Source organism: Bos grunniens, chromosome 16 (assembly GCF_055505025.1).
Source record: "Bos grunniens cultivar Pamir isolate PY7600 chromosome 16, Bosgru_T2T1.0, whole genome shotgun sequence".
NCBI classification, from domain to species: domain Eukaryota; kingdom Metazoa; phylum Chordata; class Mammalia; order Artiodactyla; family Bovidae; genus Bos; species Bos grunniens.
Window position 1 is genome coordinate 68,392,780 of NC_141180.1, and position 24,960 is coordinate 68,417,739.

The window sequence follows — 24,960 nt, forward strand, 5'->3', positions numbered from 1 at the left end:
TATTTGGCATTTCTTCAACTTAATATATTCTTTAAATAGCCTGTTCAATATCTATTTAGTAAGGTATAAAAGGAATATCCTATGAACCTAGACTATATTAAAAGTATTAAAAGCACTTTTAATATTTGTATTAAGTAATTATTAATACTGTTAAATAATTTAATTTAATAATTGTATTAAAGTATTTGTATTAAAGCCACTTTGTATTAACAGTAGATGTATTTTGGTCACTGACTATAACATTAATACTCTTTTGGAACTTTCTGGTTTTCAAGTTAAAAATTGTCTCCCACTTTTCAGACCTCAGGTGTTTCCTCTTTCCCCCTGTGAGTCCTTGTCACATTCAAATTCTTGCCTTGGGTTTAAAACCATGAGGCCCACCATTTGCCCCAGTAAATAGTGCTATATGGCACATTAATCATTTTCAGAATTTCAGGGCACTGAACCGCCTACCCCGAGGGAGTCTCGGCTTGCTGGTTTTAGACTTGATGTGGCCTTTTTCACACTGTGCAACTTCCTATGTCATCAAAATAAACCCAGGTAGGTCAGTATTGGTGAGGACAAGTTTGTTCAATTTTTATTGTTGGGTGAGCATTGCCTGTTCTGGCAGAAGTAAGACCAAAATTCATCTTGCCAATTAGGAAACAGACATAACTGGAGAACTGAGTGACATGGCGCTTCATTTTGATGTAACATGGTGGTGGTTTAGTCGCTAAGTTGTGTCTGGCTCTTGCGACCCTATGGACTGTAGCCTGCCAGGCTCCTCTGTCCATGGGATTCTCCAGGCAAGAATGCTGGAGTGGGTTGCCATTTTCTTCTCCAGGGTATCTTCCTGACCCAGGAATTGAATCCGAGTCTCCTGCATTGCAGGCAGATTCTTTACCGACTAAGCCACCAAGGAAGCCCACTGAGCTACAAGGAATGTAGTGTATAGATGTTCTAACATCACTCAGACAGGGCTTACCAGATGGCTCAGTGGTAAAGAATCTGCCTGCCAATGTAGGAGCTGCAGGAGACATGGGTTCCATCCCTAGGTTGGGAAGATCCCCTAGAGGAGGAAATGGTAACCCACTCCAGTATTCTTGCCTGGGAAATCCCATGGACAGAGGAGACTGACAGGCTACAAACCACAGGGTCACAGAGAGTCATGTGTACTAAGCAACTGAGCACTAGCATAGAGATATCATAACATCACTCAGGTTGCACAGATAGCTTCCTGGCTGGTGCACCTCATTCCCTGCACATGATTAGGACCAATCAAGCTTTCCCTCTTAACTACCCAGTTTGATAAAGGCAGTTGATAACTCTAGGATGGCTGTACCGACCTAGTCAGAAACCAGGTTGGGCCATGCACTAAGTTTCAGATGTGCATGATCACAGATCCTAGGTCACCCAAGGGTAAAGTTAAATTTGACTATGTTTCATATTCTTATCTGGTCCTCAACTTGTCACATTGGCTCTGGGGTTTACCTCTTTAGTTCTTACTCATATCTGCTAAGAAAGCAGTAGGCAGCAGAATAGTCTTTCTTGGATTCAGTATTAAATTACATGACTTTATCTATCATATAGTCTTACTGGACTGTAAAATGCTTAACACTGAACCATCTGAAAGAAATGAAATCCATAAGTAATGAGGTGCCATATTTTTTTAGTACTGGTTTGCAATCTTTTTAAATGTAGATGACTTTAGTAGATCAAAGACCGCACTCACTTCCTCATGACCATGCCAAATAAAATATTCCACCCCAGAAACAAAATTTATGGAACAAAACTCTACATAGAAAGATTAATACAGACTTTAATAACACTGCATTTTATTAAATATTTTAATCATTATTTGAGGCCAAAAATATACTGAAATTATCATAATTAGAAACCATAGATCTCTAAGAGACCTTTATAAATGATAGACAAAATTATTCTGTTTCAAAACTGATTCTACTGTAAGAGTAGTATATTGTGATAAACAAGTCAACAGTTAACCATTTTGTCTCAGTGAGGTTGTATCAGTTGTGGAGAATGAATTGGTGGTTTTATTCACACACACCCACACTAAAGATGACTTTGAGAAAATTGACACCACTACCGAAGTGTAGACCTGCTATTGCTACTGCTAAGTCGCTTCAGTCGTGTCCAACTCTGTGCGACCCCATAGATGGCAGCCCACTGGGCTCCCCTGTCCCTGGGATTCTCCAGGCAAGAACACTGGAGTTGCCATTTCCTTCTCCAATGCATGAAAGCGAAAAGTGAAAGTGAAGTCACTCAGTCGTGCCTGACTCTTAGCGACTCCATGGACTGGAGCCTACCAGGCTCCTCTGTCCATGGGATTTTCCAGGCAAGAATACTGGAGTGGGGTGCCATTGCCTTATGAATTCTCTCTGAACATGCCCTGCCATCGTGCAATATGTTTCAATCCACACCTTGAATTCAGTCCACATAATCCTGAGGATATAAGAGAAGGGAAGCCATTTCTCCCTAAAAAGAACTTTCCTCAACAGGGGCTATGTGAGGATCAACAGAATACAAGTGAAGCTCATCATCAGCAGAACCAAAATATAGTCTTAAAAAATCAAGAAAAATATACCCATGATGAATGATTTCCAAGACATAGTTCTGGAAATGTGGAGTCTGTGACTTCCTAGCCATGAGATCCTCTCTTTAATTCTAGAGACACAGACAAAGCTGTGATAGCAGCTTGATCACCCCATGCATACAGTGTCCTACAGGAGAACCCAGGCTAGACCTGGGGTGAGAGGGTGGGCAGACATTGCCCCTTGACTACCCAGGGCCTCTTGAAACAGACAGTTGTCTGCATCTCAGTTTTTCCATCTGCACATCAAGGGTAACTTGTGGATGGGTATTTACAAAAAATGACAACTGAAATAGATGTTACAACAGAATAAGGGCTGTATGGGGAAAGGTGTGTACAAAGAGCTTGAAGAAGTTAGGGAGAGTCTCTGAAGAAGTGACATTTAAGTCACCATTTGAAAGACAGGAAAGAATGAATCAAGCCAGTGGAGGTGGCAGTAGGGAGATCATTGACTGTGAAAGGGTGATTTCGTATGAAGGAACATTTTGAACTTTACCACCAAAGTGGCAACACTCAATGGCACACCAACCAACGGAACCAGTGCTTATTACAGAAAACAACATCAAATCACACCTCTCGATTTTCTTCATTTTTTCCACCACTTATACCCTGTGCATCAATACTCAGTCCATATATGTTATTTGAACTCTTACTATTGACTCAAGTATTTTTCAAAGTACAATCATGATCCCCAGAGATAACTGGCTTAGAAAAAGTATGTTTTGGGCCTCCACCCTAGAATGACTAAGTCATCAAAGTATCCAGGGGGAGGGATCCAGAATCCCTCTGTAACAATCATGTTAGGCAACCTCAGTGGACCGGGCACTAAGTGAGGTGTAGCACACAATATTAAAGCAGACAGTTGTGTTCCCTGACCACAAGGACCCCACAATACAGTCTAGGTGATAAGACACATGTACCTGAAAATATAAGTAATACATCTTGTTAGGATACAGGTATAACCCATAAATTGCTAGGGAAGAAGTTCAGGGGTCAGAGGTCAAGGGAAACACCTGTTTCTCAGTTGCAGGAACTAGGCGCCTGTCCATATTACACCCTGTGGAGTAGAAGTGAGGCTGGTAGCCTATGAATTATTTGGGCTTCACAAAGGAACATCAGTCAGGACACTTAGCTCAGACCATGCAACATTACAGATGTAATCAGTATCAGGGGAACATCTGTGCAGTAGTCTTGCCTAACATCTTTAGCAACAGAAAACCTGGGAAACACAGAAGCAGAGCAAAGTGCAAGTGAACAGATCACATGGGTTCTAGGACTAGACCCCAAACTCCATTAGAAAAACCATTCCAGGAAAAGTGATCTGAGTCACTAGGAACTCCACTCATCTCTTCAAGTCTTGTTCTTCTCCACTTATAAAATCAGAACTGCCAACCCTGGAGGTAGCTCTAGCCTTGGAAAGAAGCAATGCTACATCCTACACTAGAAAGGTTTTGACTTAGGCTCGAACTACATCCATACGTAACTACAGTTGCCCAAACCCTTTCCAGAACTGATGCCTAGATTGAGCTACTCTACTGAGAAGTGCACCTTTCTTTCTTGTGTTAAACTCCAAGGTCAGTGTGGACTTGATTTGGACTGGACATTCTGATCACCTAGACCAGAAATGCCCTTTACTCTTTCCTACATTAATTCATCTCATTGGACTTAGCTTCAGGCTTTCAAATAATATCTTCTGATGTCATACCATCAGGACAATCAATCCTGGAAAAAGAGATGTTTACAAGCCGGTGAAGAAATGACGGGGGAGCAACCTGCCCCATGGCTTCCCCTTTTCTGCATATCTCTCCTCTCCATCCTCCAAGAATCTTGATGACCCAGGATTTTGAGGCATTTTCCTAGGGCATGCCTCCACGTATCCCTGTAATAGTGGTTGGTTAAGCAAACTTCTGGATATGTGTACCACTAGCAACTCCAGAGAAGGCAATGGCAACCCACTCCAGTACTCTTGCCTGGAAAATCCCATGGATGGAGGAGCCTCATAGGCTGAAGTCCATGGGGTCGCTAAGAGTCGGACACGACTGAGCGACTTCACTTTCACTTTTCACTTTCATGCATTGGATAGGGAAATGGCAACCCACTCCAGTGTTCTTGCCTGGAGAATCCCAGGGATGGGGGAGCCTGGTGGGCTGCCGTCTATGGGGTTGCACAGAGTCAACAACTGAAGCGACTTACCAGCAGCAGCAGCAACTCCCATCACTAGCAGCACACAGCCAATCCTGAAGAGTGTGGATGGATAACTGAATACACAGAGACTTGACATTTCACCCTGGAAAGGTTTGCAACAATGGGTTCATTAGTCCCCGGAGGTGTATTGCATGCAGTCATAAAAGACATCACTTCTGTGATTTATGCCTCTGCTTCAGTTCAGTTCAGTCACTCAGTCACGTCTGACTCTTTGCAACCCCATGAATCGCAGCACGCCAGGCCTCCCTGTCCCGGAGTTCACTCAAACTCATGTCCATCAAGTCGGTGGTGGTGCCATCCAGCCATCTCATCCTCTGTTATCCTCTTCTCCTCCTGCCCCCAATCCCTCCCAGCATCAGAGTCTTTTCCAATGAGTCAGCTCTTCGCATGAGGTGGCCAAAGTACTGGAGTTTCAGCTTTAGCATCATTCCTTCCAAAGAACACCCAGGGCCGATCTCATTTAGAATGGACTGGTTGGATCTCCTTGCAGTCCAAGGGACTCTCCAAGGGACTCCAAGGGACTCTCAAGAGTTTTCTCCAACACCACAGTTCAAAAGCATCAATTCTTCGGTGCTCAACTTTCTTCACAGTCCAACTCTCACATCCACACATGACCACCAGAAAAACCATAGCCTTGACTAGACGGACCTTTGTTGGCAAAGTAATGTCTCTGCTTCTCAATATGCTATCTAGGTTGGTCATAACTTTCCTACCAAGGAGTAAGCATCTTTTAATTTCATGGCTGCAGTCACCATCTGCAGTGATTTTGCAACCCAGAAAAATAAAGTCTGACACTGTTTCCACTGTTTCCCCATCTATTTCCCATGAAGTGATGGGACCAGATGCCATGATCTTAGTTTTCTGAATGTTGAGCTTTAGGCTAACTTTTTCACTCTCCTCTTTCATTTTCATCAAAAGGCTCTTTAGTTCCTCTTCACTTTCTGCCATAAGGGTGGTGTCATCTGATATCTGAGGTTATTGATATTTCTCTTGGCAATCTTGATTCCAGCTTGTGCTTCTTCCAGCCCAGCGTTTCTCATGATGTACTCTGCATATAAGTTAAATAAGCAGGGTGACAGTACACAGCCTCTGCTTACCCCTCTCCAAAAGTCAGGAATGTTAAGAGTCTCCATCCTAATCTGTTAAGGCTCCACAGATAACCTACCTTTGTGGCTTTTTCAAAAGATCATGACCTGCTTCTGCCACTGACTCACAACAGCATGTTCAGAACCATGCATCTAGGACTGTACACTGCCTGGCCGTATCTGGTCTATCCAGCACCTAGATGGTCAGCATGTTAGATGTGGGCTTTGGATTTGGCTCCGTTGTGTACTTCTGTGTGCTTTAATACAATAACTTAAACATGCTTGGTATTATAATTTTTATATGATATTATTAGTAATATCTATGCTATAGTTTGGTTGGGAAAACTAAGTGAGGAAATTAATAAAGAGAGTCTGACAGTACTATATACATGTTACATGTTCAAAGTGTCAGCTGAGTTGATTAAATCAGAATGACCAGTGCAATGGTGCCCACAGAGGTGGCTGCTTTTTTTTTTTTTTAATCATATACTGAAAAGAGTTTTCATTTCTCAGAAATTCTAGTTCAGAAAAATGTGAGCAGTTTTGTTCTGCCTTCAGTGCCCTGAAAGTTCCCAGATGGAAAGATAACATGAGCCATAAACACCCAAATCCACAAAGTTCTACCATCTACCAACTAAAATACAGAATTTTCCCAATTCTTCCTCATTTGGTATGCCAGGCAGCTAATGAGAAGGTGCTGGTAAAAACAGTGGTTTTCCCTAAAACAAACTCATTGACCTTTTGCCCTTTCTAAGGTGTTTCCCTCTTCAGCATCTGAAGAACTGTAATGTTTCATTTTTTTCCCACTGAATAACCAGTGACCACAAAAGCAAACTGTTGACTGACATACTGGGGAAGAGCTGAGTGTAAGTGAACCTTACCTGGGAACTACTATTTACATCACCAACTTACCTGGGACACTTCTGATACACTTAGACACACACAAACCTACCCCTACTGGGGAAATTGGTGCTTCTCAAGCATTAAGATACCAAGTATAAGCACATAGTTGGATTAATACTGGCAAGTAGTCATAATAGAAAATTTGAAATAGAACACTATTTGAACATTAGTAGGGAAAGATGAATTGAATTTGGTTTTCAAACATGACCTTACAATTTCTAACATGGAGACCCCAGAGGGTGGGCAGTAAAATATGTTTGAAAATGTGACCGTGGATAAATAGTCTAAAACCCAAACTTTGAGCACCAGCATGAGAGCAAAAAGCCCTCACATTTAGTTAAAAAAGAAAATAATGAAAGTCTTTCTCTGAAGAATTAATCATTGCCGCTTAGGTGACCGTAGGATTTTCACTATTGAGAAAGAGAGGAAAATATTAGCAAACAATGGAGTATTGGGATGAAAAAAGAAAAGGATCTTTTAGAAACTTAAACATATTATTTACCACACCTTATTAATGACTGAATTGTATCTTGAATTATTGAATTAATATCTTCCAGTTCAGTTCAGTCGCTCAGTCGTGTCCGATTCTTTTCGACCCCATGAATCACAGCACGCCAGGTCTCCCTGTCCATCACCAACTCCCAGAGTTCACTCAGACTCACGTCCATCGAGTCGGTGATGCCATTCAGCCATCTCATCCTCTGTCGTCCTCTTCTCCTCCTGCCCCCAGTCCCTCCCAGCATCAGAGTCTTTTCCAATGAGTCAACTCTTCGCATGAGGTGGCCAAAGTACTGGAGTTTCAGCTTTAGTATCATTCCTTCCAAAGAACACCCAGGACTGATCTCCTTCAGAATGCACTCTCATATTTCAAATTCCAGGGATTAATTATTATTCATCTCTTACTTGTTCTATCAGCTGCATTTAACACAAACAGACTCTATATTTTAAAAATACTGTCTTTCTTCACTTTGTTCAAAGAGGTATCCCTTTTTGGTTAGTTATATTCACAAAGCCCACTCCTGTTCCCTGCTTCTTTGCCAGACCAACCTTCTGTGCCTTCCTCTCCACTTCTCGATACTGAGGTTCTTTTCTTGTTGCACAGGTGTTCTCACCATGTCCCATCTGTGTGATGGGGTCCTCCAACTTTCTATCTCCAGCCCTCACCTCTCTCCTAAAAGCCAGACCCCTGTGTCCAGCTGTGTTCAACATCTCCTAAGGGGCTTTGCGAATATAACTGACCAAAGTGAACTCTGGCTCTTTACCCCCTATTCCACACTAGCCCTCTTCCTGAGTCTCTCCCCGTCACTTGGTGCTATTACTGTTCACCTGTTGCTTAGCCCCCAAGCCTGAAGGCTTCCTCGACTCCTCTTCCTCTCCTACTCTACATCAAGGCCTTCGAGTGGATCCTGGCCACTCTTTGTCCAGATTTTATTATAAATCTGGATGCTTCCTATGACCTCCCCATCGTCTAGTCCTAGACCAAGCACACTGAGTGATTTCCTATATCACTGAGAATAAAAGCCAAACTCTGGGGTGGTCTACGAGGTCCCCATTATCCAGTAACAGTAACTCTTTAACCCTGCTATCGCTCTCGTCACCACCCATGACTTCATTATGTCCCAATACAGAGCCCAAACCTCCTGTTGCTTTCTGTCCAGATGCACGTCCCTGAGGCAGTCCCATGACTTGTATCTTGACTTCTTTAAGGTCTCTGTTCAACCACAACATCCCTCTAAAGACTCTGCTTGACACCTTACTCTCTAACATCATCCTCTACTTCTCTTTCTCTCCTGAATCATAAATCACTCCCAGGAATGACATCATTTATCACCTATTTGCTGACTGTCCACCCCATCACTACTCTAGAGGATAAGCCCCAGGGGCACAGGGCTGTATCTCTTTTGTTCTCTGCTCTCCTTCCACTGTCTAGAACAATTTCCCAAACATCATGAGAACCAATAAGTTGTATTTAAATAAAATTAAATTTTAATTGAACATATGTAAGTTATTTACTTAGTAAGCTACAAGAGGCTCATATTATAGGTGTAGTCAATGAATTCCCTTGGTTTTACAAAGTTCCCAGTTGAATCCCTGTGGGGTGGCTGGGGATAACATCCACGGTTCTGCCATCCATTTCTATCTGTACACGCAAGATGTCATTTATACTCAGTTGCAAGTGTTACTTGCATCAACAGCAACTAAACCTGGACACTAACTGGTTCCTTGTGAATGAGAAAAATAATAAACTATTCTCAATAAATCTGAAGGCACATAGAGTCAAGAAGCCTAAGACACCACACATATACAAAGAAACCACACAAAGGAAAAGCAAATGATTAGTAGTCACACATGTGGTACTCAAACTGATCACAAAACCATGGGAGGAGAAGATCAAGGCCAAATCATTTGATTCACCTCCAACACTATCAACCTACACAGTTTCCACAGAAAACCTTCTGGGCCATTTATTATTGTCTGTCCTCTAGAGTTTTTATAACAGAGTATGAAGTCTACGCACAGAAACGTTCTTTAAATAGGTCCACGAAGAAACATCTTGGGGGACTCACTGAATAATGATATAATCAACCCAGGCTTTTGCATACACCTTAATGGAGTATGGGTATCCTAATGTACTTATTCATGAATATCAAGTTAAGCCTTCTTGGAGATTCCAGGAACTAAAAGACTTTCACCATTAGTCATTTTGACAAGGGCTCTATGCCATTTACTTCTGGCCAAGGATCAGGAGAGTCACGAGGGAAACCAGACGCTCAGCTTTCATGACAAAATACTGGGGATTTCTCAAGGACAGTCCCTTTCTCTTGAGCAGCCTCAAATGCATCCACAAACCAGGTGTATGCACACAGATATGCATACATACACACACACACACACACACACACACGCTACCTCTGATATATCATAAGAGATTACAGGAGAGATATGGAGCATTCATATGCTCCTTTTAGCTTTTTTCTTTTTTAACTATTTTATCATTTTCATGTTTTGGAAAGGATAATTAAACTAATATATCTGAGAATTAGGGTATTTGTACATTCGGGGAAGATTCAATCATGGAAAAGCAGGTTGTTAAGCAACATCAAGCATTTCTATCTCTTGTGTGATCTTTCATTCACAGTCCACGTGCTGAATGAGTGCGGAGTCAGAATGACCTCCTCTTCAGCATGGGTCTCAAGAGTGGCCAGTATCAAAGAGCAGCAGCCCACTCTTGAGCTGAACAAAACTATTATGAAATAAGTATTGAAGATGACACTTGATGTGGTTGCAGAACATGCCTTCTCATCCCAAGGAGAAACTAGGAAATGACAAGAACGGAGTTAGATAGGAAAGTAACAGGTAAATGCTAGACAGGACTGAACAAATGACATAGTCTAAAATAGTCTCTCATAGCAACAACAAACAAAAGACTAAAAATAATTTTATCTCACTTTGTTCTGATCTGGGGACTCTAAATGGCCCAAAATAAGATTTGTAACTTTTTCCTTACTCATCAAATACTGTATATGTATACAATCAAATATATGTGTGTATGTGTATATGTATAGAATCAATAGGCACAAAATATATTCATTTACTTATTAAACAAATATGTACTGAGCACTTACTCTGTGACAAACACTGCTCAGACACCAGGGAAATAACAGTGGACAAAAAGACAAAAATAACCTGCTCTTGTGGGAATTACATTCTACTGTAAGGAGACAGATAATAAAAAAGTAACAGTAAATATGTAGAATGTTAGATGGTTATAACTGCTATGGATAAAAATCAATCAGGGAAGAAGGATAAGGTATGCTGTGATACAAATCCAGTAGTCAAGGAAGACTTTACTGAGAAGCAAAGACTAAAGTGAAATCTGAAAGAATTAATGGAGCAAGTTATCCAGATACAGAAGGAATATTCGTCTCAGTGGGAGTGACAATTGGTGCAAAGGGAATGTGCCTGGCATGGTCAAGCAAGGTGTGTGGGTGGAGCGAAGCACCACCAAGGAGATGGAGTTAGATTAGAGAAGATCAGACTCCTGAGAGTCTGGTAGTGACTTTGACTCTGTTCTGAGCAAAATGGAAAGTCAACGGAGGATTCTGAGCAGAGGAGTGAATAATCAACTTTTTTAAAACAGATCACTCTGGCTGCTATTTTAAGAACAGACTAAAGGTGAGAGATGGAATGGAAGATAAAAAGGAAGACTAGACAAGAGGTTATTGCTATGATCTTTGCAGAGGATAATGATGTCTCATACCAGGGTAGTGGTAGTGGCAGTGATAAGAAGGAAGCAGATTCTGAATATTTTGAAGACAAAGCCAACAGGATGTACCACAGACGAGTTGTGAGAGGCATTGAGATTGACTCTAAAGACTATTGCCTGAGCACCGGGAAAAATGAAGTTTCTACAATACATGTCCATGCGTGAGGATCAGAAAAAAATTGGCAAGAGCAAATTAAGCATGATGGGAAATATAGACATCCTAATTTTGAGAGAACAATTAAGCATTCAAGTTGAGATACTTCAATCTCAAGTTTAAAAGATCCAGGGAGTTATATAAATTCAGGAGCTTTTCAGCATGTGGATAGTATTAAAATCACAAGAATGAATGAGATTTCACAGGAAATACAGTGAGAACAGAAGAGAGGTCTGAGGACTGAGCCTTGGGCCACCTGAAAATTGAGAAGTCAGGCAATGAAGTGGAATAACAATGGAAAATAAAAAGAAATGGCTAGGGAAATAAAAGGAAAATCTGGCTTATCCGGGAAGGCAAGTGAAAAATATGTCAAGAAGAAGTAATAATCAGCAGTGTCTGATTTCACTCATACTCTGGGTAAGACGTGGGCTGAGCACAGATCTTGATTTTAATGACACCAGATCTTAGTGATGTAGATAAGAGCAGTCTCTGTGAAATACTGAAAGTACAAGCTTGATGCAGGATGAAATGGGAAGCTGAAGATAGTAAGCACAGTTGCCTTTTCCATGGAGATTTACTACTTAAAAAAGAGGGAGAATGGGGCAGAAGTTGATCAAGTAGGTTGATTGAGAAATCTTATGTTTTTCTTAAATAGGAAAGGGACAGTGAGGACTTGATCCCATCTTCGTGCTGATGGAAAAGATTATGCTACCCAGGGAGAAACTCCAAAGAGAGGAGAATGGCTGGAGCAGTATCTTTCTGGAAGGGGAGGAGCCAACCCTGGACTCCTCCTGGGTAATAGAGAGAAAACAGAATTGTGGGCACAGAGGCCAGAAGTCAGGTAGAAATTCTCCTCGAATCACCTCTGTTTTCTCAGTAAAAGGAGAAACAAGATCATCACCAGATAGTAAAGTTTCAAAGAATAAAGCTAGCAACACAATTCCAGTGGGAAAACAGAAACACCATCCCGAGAGATGGGCTGAGACGCACTGGTCCCCTGCCATCTCTTCACAAACAGCTGCACAACGGTTCAGGACAGGACAAGACGTGCTGATACACAGAGTCTTGACCCGGCACACGCCGTGCAGGGTGAGGAGAGCCACGCGCTCAGAGAAGTGCATAAAGGAAGTGAAACTCAGTACAGTCAAGTCAGATCTGGCTGTTACTTCTGCCTCTACTTCTGTCCAGACTCGGCCAGCACCACTGATCGGTTTCAGTTTTACAAGCCAAGAAGTACTTTATGTACTTTAACTTGGTTGCTTTCTGGCAGGGGAGGAGGGGATGTGAGGAACGGAGAGGTAGGTATTTTGTTTGTCTTAAATTGGGAGAAATCCCAATTTACTAGGTTTTTGTACTTCTGTTGAAAAGTCATCAATGCCCCTTTCCACAAAATATCTTCTATTTCAAAATTGGCCTAAAGTTGACTGCTTTTATATAGGCTGGAATTCTCTCATATTTCAGTGTAATTTAAGTCTCAATACAGTATTTTTTTGAATTAGAGTGAAACAAGTAGTGTATGAAAACAATACAAAGACTTGCTCTGAATGAAATGAGTCAAGATTCAGTGAAAACTATATATAGCTTTTCATTCCATGTTAAATATAGTTAACTACAGAGGTTATATCTGAGACTCTGTTCTCGGTGGCCAGTGCTTATTCATTCCCTCAACAACCGCTTTGTAAGTACCTACTATGTATCAGGCACACAGTATACAGCAGTAAAAAAAAAAAAAAAAATCAAGATCCTTGCCTTCATGAATCATATTATATTCAAAAGGGAGATATATAGATAATCGACTTAATAAATAAGAAGACATTATTATGCAAGAAGGTCATAAGTACAATGAAAAAAAAATACAGCAGAGCCAATAGATCAGGTAACCAGTTTGCAACATAAATGGTGCAGTCAAAGCAAGTCTTGCTCAAAGTTAACATCAGGACATATTTGAAGGAGATGAGCTGTGAGTCAGGCCAGGGCCCTGGGGAAAAGAGAAATACAGAGGAGAACAGCAAGTACAAAGACCTGGCGGGGAGCAGTTGCGGGAATGTTTACAGAAGTATGAGGGGTCAGCGTGAGGGTGGTGGGTGACGAGAGGAACCGTAGAGACGGAAGGAACTGACTATGTAAATTGTGGGGCTCAGCGTAACCTGAAAATGTGGGGTCCCTTGCTCAAAATTATTAAAAATGTCAAGGTAGCTCCGGCAGATCCTTCAGCCATCTGCCAGGACCTAGAAGCCAGCTTTGGCAGGAGATGAGGTCAGATCAAACAGATACAAAAGTGAGGGGACACATTTGAAGGGCTTTCTAGGCCCCTTGTTAGAACTTTGACTTATTCTCTAAGCAAAATGACACATCACTGAAAGGTTTTAACCAATCTAACTTGCAGCATCTTTGCTGAAATAAGTCTAAGGGGCCCAAAGAAGAAATGAGAGATTAGACAAGAGACTGTTGCAATAATCCAGGTGAGAGATGACAGTGGCTTGGTACAAAGATAGTATTTGCAGAGGTAGAGACAAGTTTTAGACTCTGCATACATCTTGAAGATGAAACACAGATTAGAGATAGGTTTTGTGTAGGGAGGAAGAAAAATTTCAAGAAGAATGACCCCCAAGGTTTTGGGCCTGAGGAACAGAAAAATGGGAGGTGCCCTGAGCTTAGAGAAGGAAGTCTAGACAGACATGGAGGTGGTGGAGGGGGATAACGAGAAGTTCGGTCCTCACCCAGACGTCTGAGATGCCTCTTAGACATTCGGGCAGTAAAGATAGGGAGTTGGCAGTAGGATTCATTAGTGTGGTGTCCAGGAGGGTGATCGGGCTGGAGATACAAATGTGAAAATAATCAGAAAAGCCATAATTCTGCAATGCAACTAAAAGCAAAGTTCTCAAGGGATCTAGATTCTCAAAAGTTCTCAACTAATCAAAATTCTTCCTGTGTCACATGGATTTGGGCTAATGACACCTGTGTTGTATTATTTACTTTTTACTCCATTTCCCTTTGATTAAAGCCTCTTTTTCCCCTTTCAGTTGACAGCTTAAACTGAATACCAAGGAATTTAAAATGGGACTAAGAAGAAATTGGGGGAAATTGTTTCTAAATATCACAGTTTTCTGTACCACCAGCAGACTTTCATTTTGGAACAGATTGTTTATTTTTTAATCTCCAGAATGATCCTCTGTTACATAAATGTAAAGAAATATTCATCTATTACATCTGTGCTGCCATCTACATGCTGCTATCTACATTAAGCTAAATGTAGATAATAAATTTTCTGGAATATGTGTGTTAGTCATTTGGTTGTGTCCAGCTCTTTGCAACCCCATGGACTGCAGCTGGCCAGGCTCCTCTATCCATGGAATTCTCCAGGCAAGAATACTGGAGTGGGTTGCCATTCCCTTCTCCAAGGGATCTTCCTGACCCAGGGATCTAACCTGGGTCTCCTGCAATGCAGGCAGTTTCTTTACCATTTGAGCTTTCCAGGAAGCCAGATAATTTTCTGGAATAAATAAAATAAATATTTGGGAAACTTAACCAGTAGATTGAGCAGAGGTTATATGTTATTTATGTTTGTCACTGGAAAAAAAGAACTGTCCAGTGATGGAAAGGACCAGCAGTGGGCCATGTCTGGACTTTTGCTTGTAGCTGGTAAGGGTTTTTCTGTTAGTTTTCGGAGTTGCTTGTGGGACAGAAGGGACCTTTGCAAAGACCCTATGAATCATTAGTCAATCAATACTATGGGAGGAGAGGGGCCCGGAAGGAAGCAAGAAATTGGAAAGAGGGGTATTTTTCCCTAAATCTATTCAGAACCAAATCCACAACTCCAGCATCTCCCCAGGAAGACAGGGAACAGCAGTTTTAAGAGAATCTGGAGACAGCTCGGTTAGCAGGACCCCTGTCACCTCTGGAGAGCTCGGGTGTATAATATCAGGAAAGACCGGCAGGTGGGCAGGACAGGGCAGGGTAGAGGCACGTGGTGACCATATGTGAGGCAGCCCTTCCAGAAGTTCAGAAATAATTTGAAAATGTCTTACAGAAGCGGAGTGATATTCAGTAATTACAGCAGAAGGCAGTCAGGGTCTCTGTGATCAAGCTCACTGTTTATCCACACCATCTTTATGCCCAGCTTGGTAAAAGATGCATACAGATACATATCCTAACTCCAACCAGGGGCTGAGGTACCGGCTTCTTTGAAATGAGCTTTCCTCTAATACAGTCTGCTAGCCACAGCAAAGTCAGGTAGAACCACGGCATTTCTCTAAGCTGAATGAGGTACATTCACATTCTTTCCAGTCTCTCCCTGACTTCCTTTTCCCTCTCAGTGGGAGAGATGAGTGGGAAGTGGAATCTTGAGTTAGGAGTTTGGGATTAACATGTATACACTACTATATACAGAAAAATAGATAACTAATAAGGACCTACTGTATAGCACAGGAAACTCCATTCAATATTCTATAATAAACTTTTTGTAGGAAAAGAATCTGAGAAAGAATAGATATTTGTATATGCACAACTGAATCACTTTGCTGTATACTTGAAATTAACACAGTATTGTAAATAAACTGTACTCCATTATAAAATAAAAATCAAATTAAATTTTTAAAAGCTGAATCCAGATTCCCGCTGCTCTTTATAATTAGAATTGCACTGATCCTTACTGTGCAATAAGTAAGTCTTCCTCAGTGGCTCAGATGGTAAAGAATCTTCCTGTCAATGCAGGAGACCAGGTTTGATCCCTGGTTTGGGAAGATCCCCCGGGAAAGGGCATGGCAACCCACTCCAGAATTCTTGCCTGCAGAATTCCATGCACAGAGGAGCCTGGTGGGGTTGCCAAGAGTCAGACATGACTGAATGACTAACACTTTCACTTTCACTTCACTGTGTAGTGATACTATATCCTCATCCTGTTCTTACACTTCAACAAGATGAGATAAGCCTAGAGATGTTACTATTGAATAGCTCAGTATAATATGGGTTATAATAATGTTTGTAGTGCTTATGAATTCAATATGAAATAAAACATTTCCCCCCTGCAGTTTACATTCCATTTATTTTCAGGTTTGAAAATGGCTTCTATTTGGGGGTGCATGAACAGGTAATCCCAGGGATGCGGGAGCCTAGTGGGCTGCCATCTATGGGGTCGCACAGTTGGACATGACTGAAGCAACTTAGCAGTAGCAGCAGAAGAACAGGTAGAAGATGGTGAATGGATCCTAACACACACATAAAAGGAGGAAATATGTTTCCTTTTCATGTCTTAAAAAATATAATTATGTCTTGCAGTTTCAAACTGGATATAACATAACTAGTTGTTTTATTTGACAATGAACCTCTAAAAATATATATGAAAACAAAAAAATGCTTAGCTTTGTAACCTGAAAAGACCAAAAAAAATTTAGGATTATGTCTTGTATGTTAAGTAATTTTTTCATTCTGAAAAGTCACATAAAACAGAGTTTCTCAAACCTGGGGCTGGAAGCTGCTTCACGGAGGGAGGCCGTCCTGCGCGCTGGACCACGTGGACCACCACCCCTTGCCTCTGACCAACCATGACAGGCCTTTAGCCCCCAGCCCAGAGCCATGACAATGAAAAGTGTGTCTTGAGGTCGCTAAAGGTCCCCTGGGTGGCAAAATCACCCCTGGCTGAGAACCACTGACACAGAATCTACTACTTTACAACTACAATAGAGATAGAAATTCATTTTTACAACATATTTTTTAATACTTTCATTCTGAGCAACTGTTTTGAAATCATCAAGCAAGAGAACACAGCCAAGCTTTGCCAAAAGGATAAAGACATCATCTCTTCCCAAACCATCAAAGGACACCCTGCACCCTGTCATCTGATGAAGCACACCAATGATCCGTTATCTCTGTGTCATAGTCCTGCTCCTCACAGATGCCACAGTTGACTAATCTACTTCCTTCTTCAGAAATGCGACAGCCTAGAAACAGCAAGTGTCAGGCGATTTTTGTCCACTCAGTACGATTTATGTCTCACTAAGCTGGGCAACAGGCAGGAAGACCACAGAGTTGCATTGCAAAAGCCTGTTGGTTTTTCATCTGCTTACTGATAAGGGCTTGACTTTGAGCACACTTTGTCAGGGACATCTTTCAGAACAATTAGTTTTCACGTCTGGCATTTAAGAAGCTTTACGATAACGGCTTAGATTTCCACTGCACAGGGGAAAGACGGTGGTAAGACACTTTGAAATGACTGGATGATAAACAAACCCAGGCAATTTTTTTTTTCATATTTGTCTATTACCTTCTTGTTTGCTCTTTGATGAAAAGCTAAAGTTGTCCAGAGCTCTTGTGTACACCGTTTCTAATGAGGAACATAATGAAAATATCTGCAGCAAAGCCTATTTTCAAGACTAGGCTAACGAGCCACTTATTTCAAGCAGTATTTGATTCAAGATCATACCAACAATGTCACTGAATTTGATTAGTTCTTAATGTATTATGTTGATGCTTGATTGTGGTTGAACTTTGATCCTGTTTTGCTGACATTGTATACTGTGTATCAAAGGCCTCAAGAAGGAGAAAGAAACACTGAGTAGTTTGATGTTTGAAAAAAATTCTGAGACACGGTTTCATTCAACAGATATTTTTAAACTTCCTCTACTTCTTATACTTTTTTCTAGACCTCCTGCACTTTAAAAGGAGTTTTCCAGACAAGGATATCCAGGTGGTGCCATGTCTAAATATACCAATGAAAAGAGGTAAAATCTTTGTTAAAATTTATTCCCATCCTTTTAGAGAGGAACCAACAAGAAAAGAGGGAACAGGTTCTTCATCTCATCCTTGGCAGGGCAGATGAGAAAACAGAAAAACAGAGGGAAGTGGAAACTTTCTGGTGTTAAGAAAACTCATCCAGATAATGACATGGACGCATTTCTCTGCATTTTGCAAAGAAAACTTCATTCTTTGAAAGTTTCCAGTTTTTTAATTTGAATTTCTTGGTGTAGGTAAAAAGATTTTTGAGAATTGTTTTTCCCTCTTTAATTAAAAAAAAATAATATTCAATAGCAACTATCTGAAGAAGGGGAGAAAAAAAAAGGAAAAAAAACAAGAGAAGCCACAAAGCCCCAGCTGCGCTTAGTTCCTGTTCACTCAGGCTGGCTCGTGACGTAGGTTTGCTGTATTTTGAATTCACATATTAGAAACATTCATTCAGAGAGGAAACTGGCTTTGGCATAATCAACAGAAGAAAATAGCATTCATAGAACTGTTATTCAAAAAGAAGCACAGAGCTGTACTTCTTGTTCTAATGAACCTTACTTGGTTTAGCTATAACAGGGAGGAAAAAGACTTGTACTTTATGGTGGGTAACTTCTGACCCTGATGCTGGGAAAGATTGAAGGCAGGAGGAGAAGGGGACAACAGAGGATGAGATGGTTGGATGGCATCACCGGCTCAATGGACATGAGTTTGAGCAAACTCTGGGAGATGGTAGAGGACAGGAAGCCTGGCATGCTGCAGTCCATGGGGTCACAGAGAGTCAGACACGACTTAAGCCACTGAACAACAACCACTTCTGACATGAAAATTTGAACAGAAGTTTCATAAATAATTATTGGAATATGAGAAAGAATCAGACCTTGCAGTTTGGGTAGCTGAGAGTTTGGGGTCTCAACTGCTCAAAACAGGGGAGCTAGAAGAGAAAGGCATGCCTTGCTTTGGGGACTTTGCAGGGCCCAGAATTAAGTTATCTTGTTTCCTCCAACCACAGTTCTGGGCTGCACTTTAAAAGCAACTCTGTTTGTAGCATCAGTGCCACAGCTGAGGTCCCCAGGCTACAAGTCCTGTCCTCAGGCCGGCCCCTCACTAGGCCCTGTCCTGTTTCCGTGTAGGGTCTGTAAGACCCTCCCTGGACTGAAGCTGCTTTGAAGTGACACCTCATCTCTCCACACTGAATCTAATTGAGTGCAGTGAAGAATAATTCACTTATTAAAGACATTCATGCCAACCTTTCACACTAGAAGCCTACATCTCAGAACTATGGTTTCCAGCTGCCATGGTTTCATGGCATTAGGCTGCTGTATGCCATATACCACTGTTCTGTTCATAATATTTAGACAGTGCCATAGTAACACATAAAATACGACCTCCAGAGGTCTGCATTCCTCCCGCTCTGTGTCAAGTATTAGAGAAATTCCTGAGGAAGGGAGCCATACTACAGAGCATCTGAACTGTTCCCTTTATGGTAGCGATTGCAGAAACCTAGAGCAGAAACACGTCCTAGGATTCTATATTCAGTTCTAGAAATGTCCCCGTGTACTTGGAGTTTTCTGGTTTTATTTAGAAGGCATCAAGAAATTCTCTCATTTAATTCTATAAAGAGCTACTAAAATCTCACCACTTTATAGTTAATCTTCTTTCTCTTTCCACAGTAGGAAAAACAGATTATCATCTTTTATTATCTAAGCGTTTTGTATAAAAGTATTAGTGGAGGTGGGCTTCCCTGGTGGCTCAGTGGTGAAGGAACCACCTGCCAGTGCAGGAGAAGCATGAGACACAGGTTCGATCCATGGGTCAGGAAGATCCCCTGGAGTAGGAAATGACAACCCACTCCAGTATTCTTGCCAGGAAAATTTCAGGGACAGAGGAGCCTGGCAGGCCCCTGCTGGGGGGTCGTAAAGGGGTGGCAAAGAGTCGGACACGACTGAGTGCCTGAACACACAGGTATTAGTGGAGATGACAGAGATGCAAATATCTAAGACCTGGTTCTCTTTCCATATGCTTCTTGAAATTTGGAAGTAAATTTCTCATTTTGGCTTGCTTTTTGCCCAGAAAACAAATATTTACTTCGCATTAAAATAGGTTTTCTACAGTGTCAGCACAGAGATTTTCTTTTCTTTTCAGCAGCTTAAAATGAGAAACATTTCTTTTCTCAGAGTTTCTCCAGAAGTAGCTCAGCTGGTGGTTCTGGCCCAGGGTCTCTCATGAGATTTTTTGTGGTCAAGCTGTTTGCCGGGGCAGCGCTCATTGGTTTTCATATTCTTGGCTTTGTTATATAATGTTCAACAGATTCTCTCTCCTCTCTTTTTAAGTTTAAATTCTCTGTACCCTTTGTCATTAAGGTATCATCAACATCCCTCTGACTGGAGTATTTTGCCTTCACCTGATTTCCTCGGAAAGCAAAACCACTGGTGGAAATAATTCCCGTATTGTCTTGATCAGGAAAGAGCTCCGAGTGAGGTCTGGTTGTCAGGCTAGGGCCCGAGGCCACTCAAAGCCCCCAGGCTGCTCACAGTTGGGCAGACCCAGCTATGATGGAACACGACACTCAGTTCTGGTATTTTCTAGGAGAGGGGGCACAAAAGTGCACACGAATCCCTCAGGCCTCTTGTTACAATGCAGATTTGAATTCCTTGGTTCTGGGATGAGCCCTAGCTCCTGCATCCAGCACAGAGATTTTTAAGTAAATACCATTAACTACCTCCCCTGTCACCCCCATCACTGTGAGCACTCCCCTCATCTCCTCCTCTTCTCCATCAACCTTGTGGGGCAGGTCACTATTTCCTATCTGCATTTTGTTCCAAATATCTTCCTCAATATTATTCTCTATTTGCAAAGGCACTGCTTATATCCAGATTATGTTTCCTCTCACAGGGTTAGCAAAGTAGCCTATGACTTCACTTAGTTTCAAATGTTTCCTGTAGTATTTTACAGAACACACAGTATTTTACATATTCATCACATCTGACCCTGAAAACAACTCATGGTAGGCCAGGCAAACATTATCCAACTTGGAAATAAGGAAACAGGCTCAGGAAGAGTGAACTACTTTCTCAAGGTCATGAAGCTACTAAGTTGCCGAGCTGAAACTTCAGGTGTAAGTCCCCGTTCCCCAAACTGAATCTGCCTTCTTAAAGCCAGATAACTGTGCATGAACTACATGCCAAGTCACTTCGGTGGTGTCTGACTCTTTGTGACCCCATGGACTATAACCCGCCAGGCTCCTCTGTCCATGGGATTCTCCAGGCAAAGTACTAGAATGGGTTGCCATACCCTCCTCCAGGAGATCTTCCTGATCCAGGGATCGATTTCACATTTCTTGTATCTCCTACATTGGCAGGTGGGTTCCTTACCACAACTGAATCTGCCTTCTTAAGGCTAAATAACAGTATCACCACAACAAAACCCACTAACGCTTTCACATCTTGAAGACATATGGCAATTGAGAACTGGAAATGGGGTACAGATTATTAAATTTAACAGCCCTAACTCTATACCTGGTAGCTCCAGGAACTCATGGACTCTAGAATGTGTCCAACATTACAGAACTAACTATAGATTCAAATCTACAGTTACTACAGTCATCTGTAGTTATCTATACAACTGACAGTAGGCTCGAATCTACTGACTTCTGCTGCACTTTTCCATCTCACTCCCTTAAAGACCCCTGGTGCGGTGAGCTTTCCATGACATGTGCGGATAACCCAGCCAAAGTTAGTTTCTGCCAGTCTCAGAGACGTGTCTCTGCCGTGGATGGGTTTTGTCTCCCGCTCTGCAACAACATTTGTATCACCTCTGGATGGAACCCCCACCGCTACAGAACCTGCAGACATGCCCCTGCATTCTTTCCAAATCCAAGCCTTAATCAGGTTCTCACGCCCACACACAAGCCCTCTCTGATGTCCCAGGCCCTCAGGAAACCTTTCCTCACTAGTCCTCAGACATCTGCAGCTTCTGCTAGGCAGTCTCGTACTTGGCACCTTCTCGAGGACCCATCCTGGGTCCTATATGTCCTCACGGTGCCATCCCAGTCATGTCAACCTTTCCCCCAACATTCAGGGTTCTCCTTGCCAAGGACTATTGATACATGAAAGGCTACTTCTCCCTGGAACATCCTTCCACATATTAAACCATCTTGAAAATTCCCATTTAGCCTTTCCTTGTCAGTTAAGACACTGCTTCTCTTGTGAAGTCCCTGCTGATGTTTCCAGATGATGCAGGAGAGACCTCTTCAGGGTTCTCAGCACATTCTGGACGATGCCCCGTTGGATCAACTGTGGGATCACACTGCCAGTGTCTGCATGTCTGTTTCCCACCGAAGACTCCTCATCACGGACACAGTCATCTGCTTCTCCTCTGCACTGAGTACATGGCCCAGCACAACCAGAGCTTAAGATGTGATAAATGAATCAAAAAATGATTTGCATGTGCCCATAAAAATGACGACATTTTGTGTTCTATTAAGCCTAAGAAGTAAAAGTGCTTTGTCACTCAGTCGTGTCTGACTCTTTGTGATCCCCATGGACTGTAGCCCTCCAGGCTCCTCTGTCAGTGGGGATTCTCCAGACAAGAATACTGGAGTGGGTTGCATGCCCTCCTCCAGGGTATCTTCCCAATCCAGGGATCGAACCCAGGTCTCCGGCATCGCAGGTGGAGCCTTTACCATCTGACCCACCAGGGAAGCCCTAAGAAGTAAATACAATTAGAAGTTTAGAGAGGAAATACTCATCGGGAAGCAGGTCTTGGGTATCACAGGCCCGGGCCTAATTCCTCCAGCAACTACAAAGCCAGGCTAAAGAAAGACCAAGAAGCATCCTGTGATGTTGGTTGTAGTTGTGATACTACTGTTCTTTCGGGAGTCAGAGCTCCTTCTTACAGGCAAGCTCTCACCTCCAAAGACACTTTTCTAGAGTCACAGCCACTACCCTCGCATTACAACTGTACCGAACTGCTATTCTCTAGCTCCCTAGGCGTTCTGAAATCTACATTATTAAACTTTTTGTTCTAAGAAGACCCTCTACCCACTCCCCAGTGGACAACCTTGTAGTCGACCTTTCCATAGATAGCAGTTAGCTTATTTTTTGTGACAACTGTTCTGCTTCCATATAGAGTTAACTTCTTTTGTTTCCAAAACCCACAGGCATAATTCTATTCAAGGACTCATGTCTGTTAGACCATGAACTACACAAAAGCATGGTATTCACCTCTTTCATGTTTAGTTTTCAAAGCTCATCAATGGTTAGCCCTTTTCAAGTATACACTAATACACTTATAAGATGGGGGAGGGGAGAAAAGCAGGAGGAAAGTAGAAAGACACCTTTGTGGCCAGTGTTCTGGATGCAAACTAGCTTCTGTTGACTTAAAAATTTGGAAGTACAGCAGACTCAAACTGATCTTCCTTCTGCTAGTGAGCAGTTGTGGAAACGGGAGGTGTTCCTGCAGCAGCAAATTTCCAGGCCCTGTTCCCTGGGTGTCAAGAGTCAGTGCTGAGCTTGTAGCTATGGGAGTCTGCTTTCCAGCACCCCTAGAGTTGGAAGTCAGCCACAGCGGCAGCAGCGATAGCTACTTAATTACCAGCGATTAGCACCTGCATTTGGAGAAGGAAACGGCAATCCACTCCAGTATTCTCCATCCTGGAGAATCTCATGGACTGAGGAGTCTGGCAGGCTACAATCTACGGAGTTGCAAAGAGTCAGACACGACTGAGTGACTAACACACATACACACACACACAATACCTGCATTAGGGCTCAGGGAATTGTTCTACAACCTACAGCTCTAGTAAAGGCCTCAGACATAGCAGCCTCCCAGTGGGGTCATTCTGGGGTCAGTCCTGGGGGCCCAGCCCAGACTCCTCTCCCATCACTTCTAATATATTAAGCACATCATTTCCTGAATTAAAACCCTTCTCACTTAAAATACTTACAGTGATAGTTTCTGTTTCTTGGAGTTCATCCTATCAGATCCAGTAAGAGGGAATAAGAGGAGGGGGGTGTGGCGGTAAGGCAGAGGGAAAGCAGAGGGAGAGGGGTGTTCCTGCCTGGAAAAGCTCAGGGCTGTCAAAAGAATTTACCATTTGTTCTAGGCAACACCTGATGAGAGTCCTCTGACCTCCGTTTCTTAAGAGTATTTACTAAAGATTGTTTCCAACTGTGAATCATTCCTCTGTCTCTTTCAGAGGTATTTGTACTTCCTACTACTCAGAATTGCCCTTTCTCAAGGACTCACAAGCCGTTCCTTTCACAGGTAACCTTGAGGACAGACGGGCCTGCCTCCCAGGCTCCGCTGAGGATAAAGTGCTAACTTCCAGGCCTGCTACTAGCAGACACAACAGTGGAGCCTTCTGCACTGACCCACCCCTTACAGTTTCACTTCCCTGACTCTACTGGAGACCCAGTCACCCCCGCCTCCTCCGTTCTGCCTTTAATAGGCCCCACATCTCTGTGAAAATCTGAATGGAGTTCAGCATTTTTTCACACAGTCAGTATTTACTGAATTAAATCTGTTTTCATCACTTTCACTAATGTCCAGCTGTGTTTGACAAGAGACAGTCTTAACTATTCTTTTTCTTCTACTCTTGTTACATCCGCTTTTTATCCAATGAATTACGAACATAATTTATTTTTTCTATAAAAATGTTATATTGGTTTACCTTATAAAGATTAGGAAAGGCCACAATGATTTGCTAACGGTGGCTATAAAAGCACATTTTCTCTATATATTTTAACAAGGGAGATGTTTTCCAGAATTCCGGATGAATTCCAGAGATTCTCTCCAGAATAGTTTTTTCTTCTGATTTTTTATCTGAAATCTGACAGACAGGGTAAATACCTCAAGTACCAATAAATATTAGAAATTTCTAGCGTACTTAGAATTTCAGGTTAAATACTAATGATCAATGACCCTTCAAATTTCACCTGCACAGCTTTGATTTAGTATCGGAACTATAAATTATGAAATCAGTCAGTTCAGTTCAGTCACTCAGTCGTGTCCGACTCTTTGCGACCCCATGAATCGC

General features: G+C 42.1%; 1 protein-coding gene and 2 long non-coding RNA genes across 5 annotated transcripts in view; 1 reads left to right on the forward strand and 2 right to left on the reverse strand.

Moving 5' to 3' along the window:
- LOC147356962 (uncharacterized) overlaps window positions 1-24,003 on the reverse strand; it is a 28,568-nt gene extending 4,565 nt beyond the window's left edge. The window contains exons 1-2 of the long non-coding RNA XR_015143687.1: window positions 23,869-24,003; window positions 4,784-4,877 (exon numbers count right to left, since the gene is read on the reverse strand). This is a non-coding gene — a long non-coding RNA (uncharacterized LOC147356962). The remainder of the gene's footprint in view (window positions 1-4,783; window positions 4,878-23,868) is intronic.
- Window positions 1-24,960, reverse strand: part of LOC147356961 (uncharacterized) — a 356,040-nt gene that overhangs the window by 29,299 nt on the left and 301,781 nt on the right. The window lies entirely within an intron of this gene.
- Window positions 17,136-22,436, forward strand: LOC147356963 (uncharacterized). Of its 2 annotated transcripts, none has more exons than XR_015143685.1 (3): window positions 17,136-17,396; window positions 17,846-17,923; window positions 20,285-22,436. It is a non-coding gene; the product is annotated as an uncharacterized LOC147356963 (long non-coding RNA). The 2 variants fall into 2 exon arrangements; XR_015143686.1 differs by having other exon boundaries at window positions 22,154-22,436.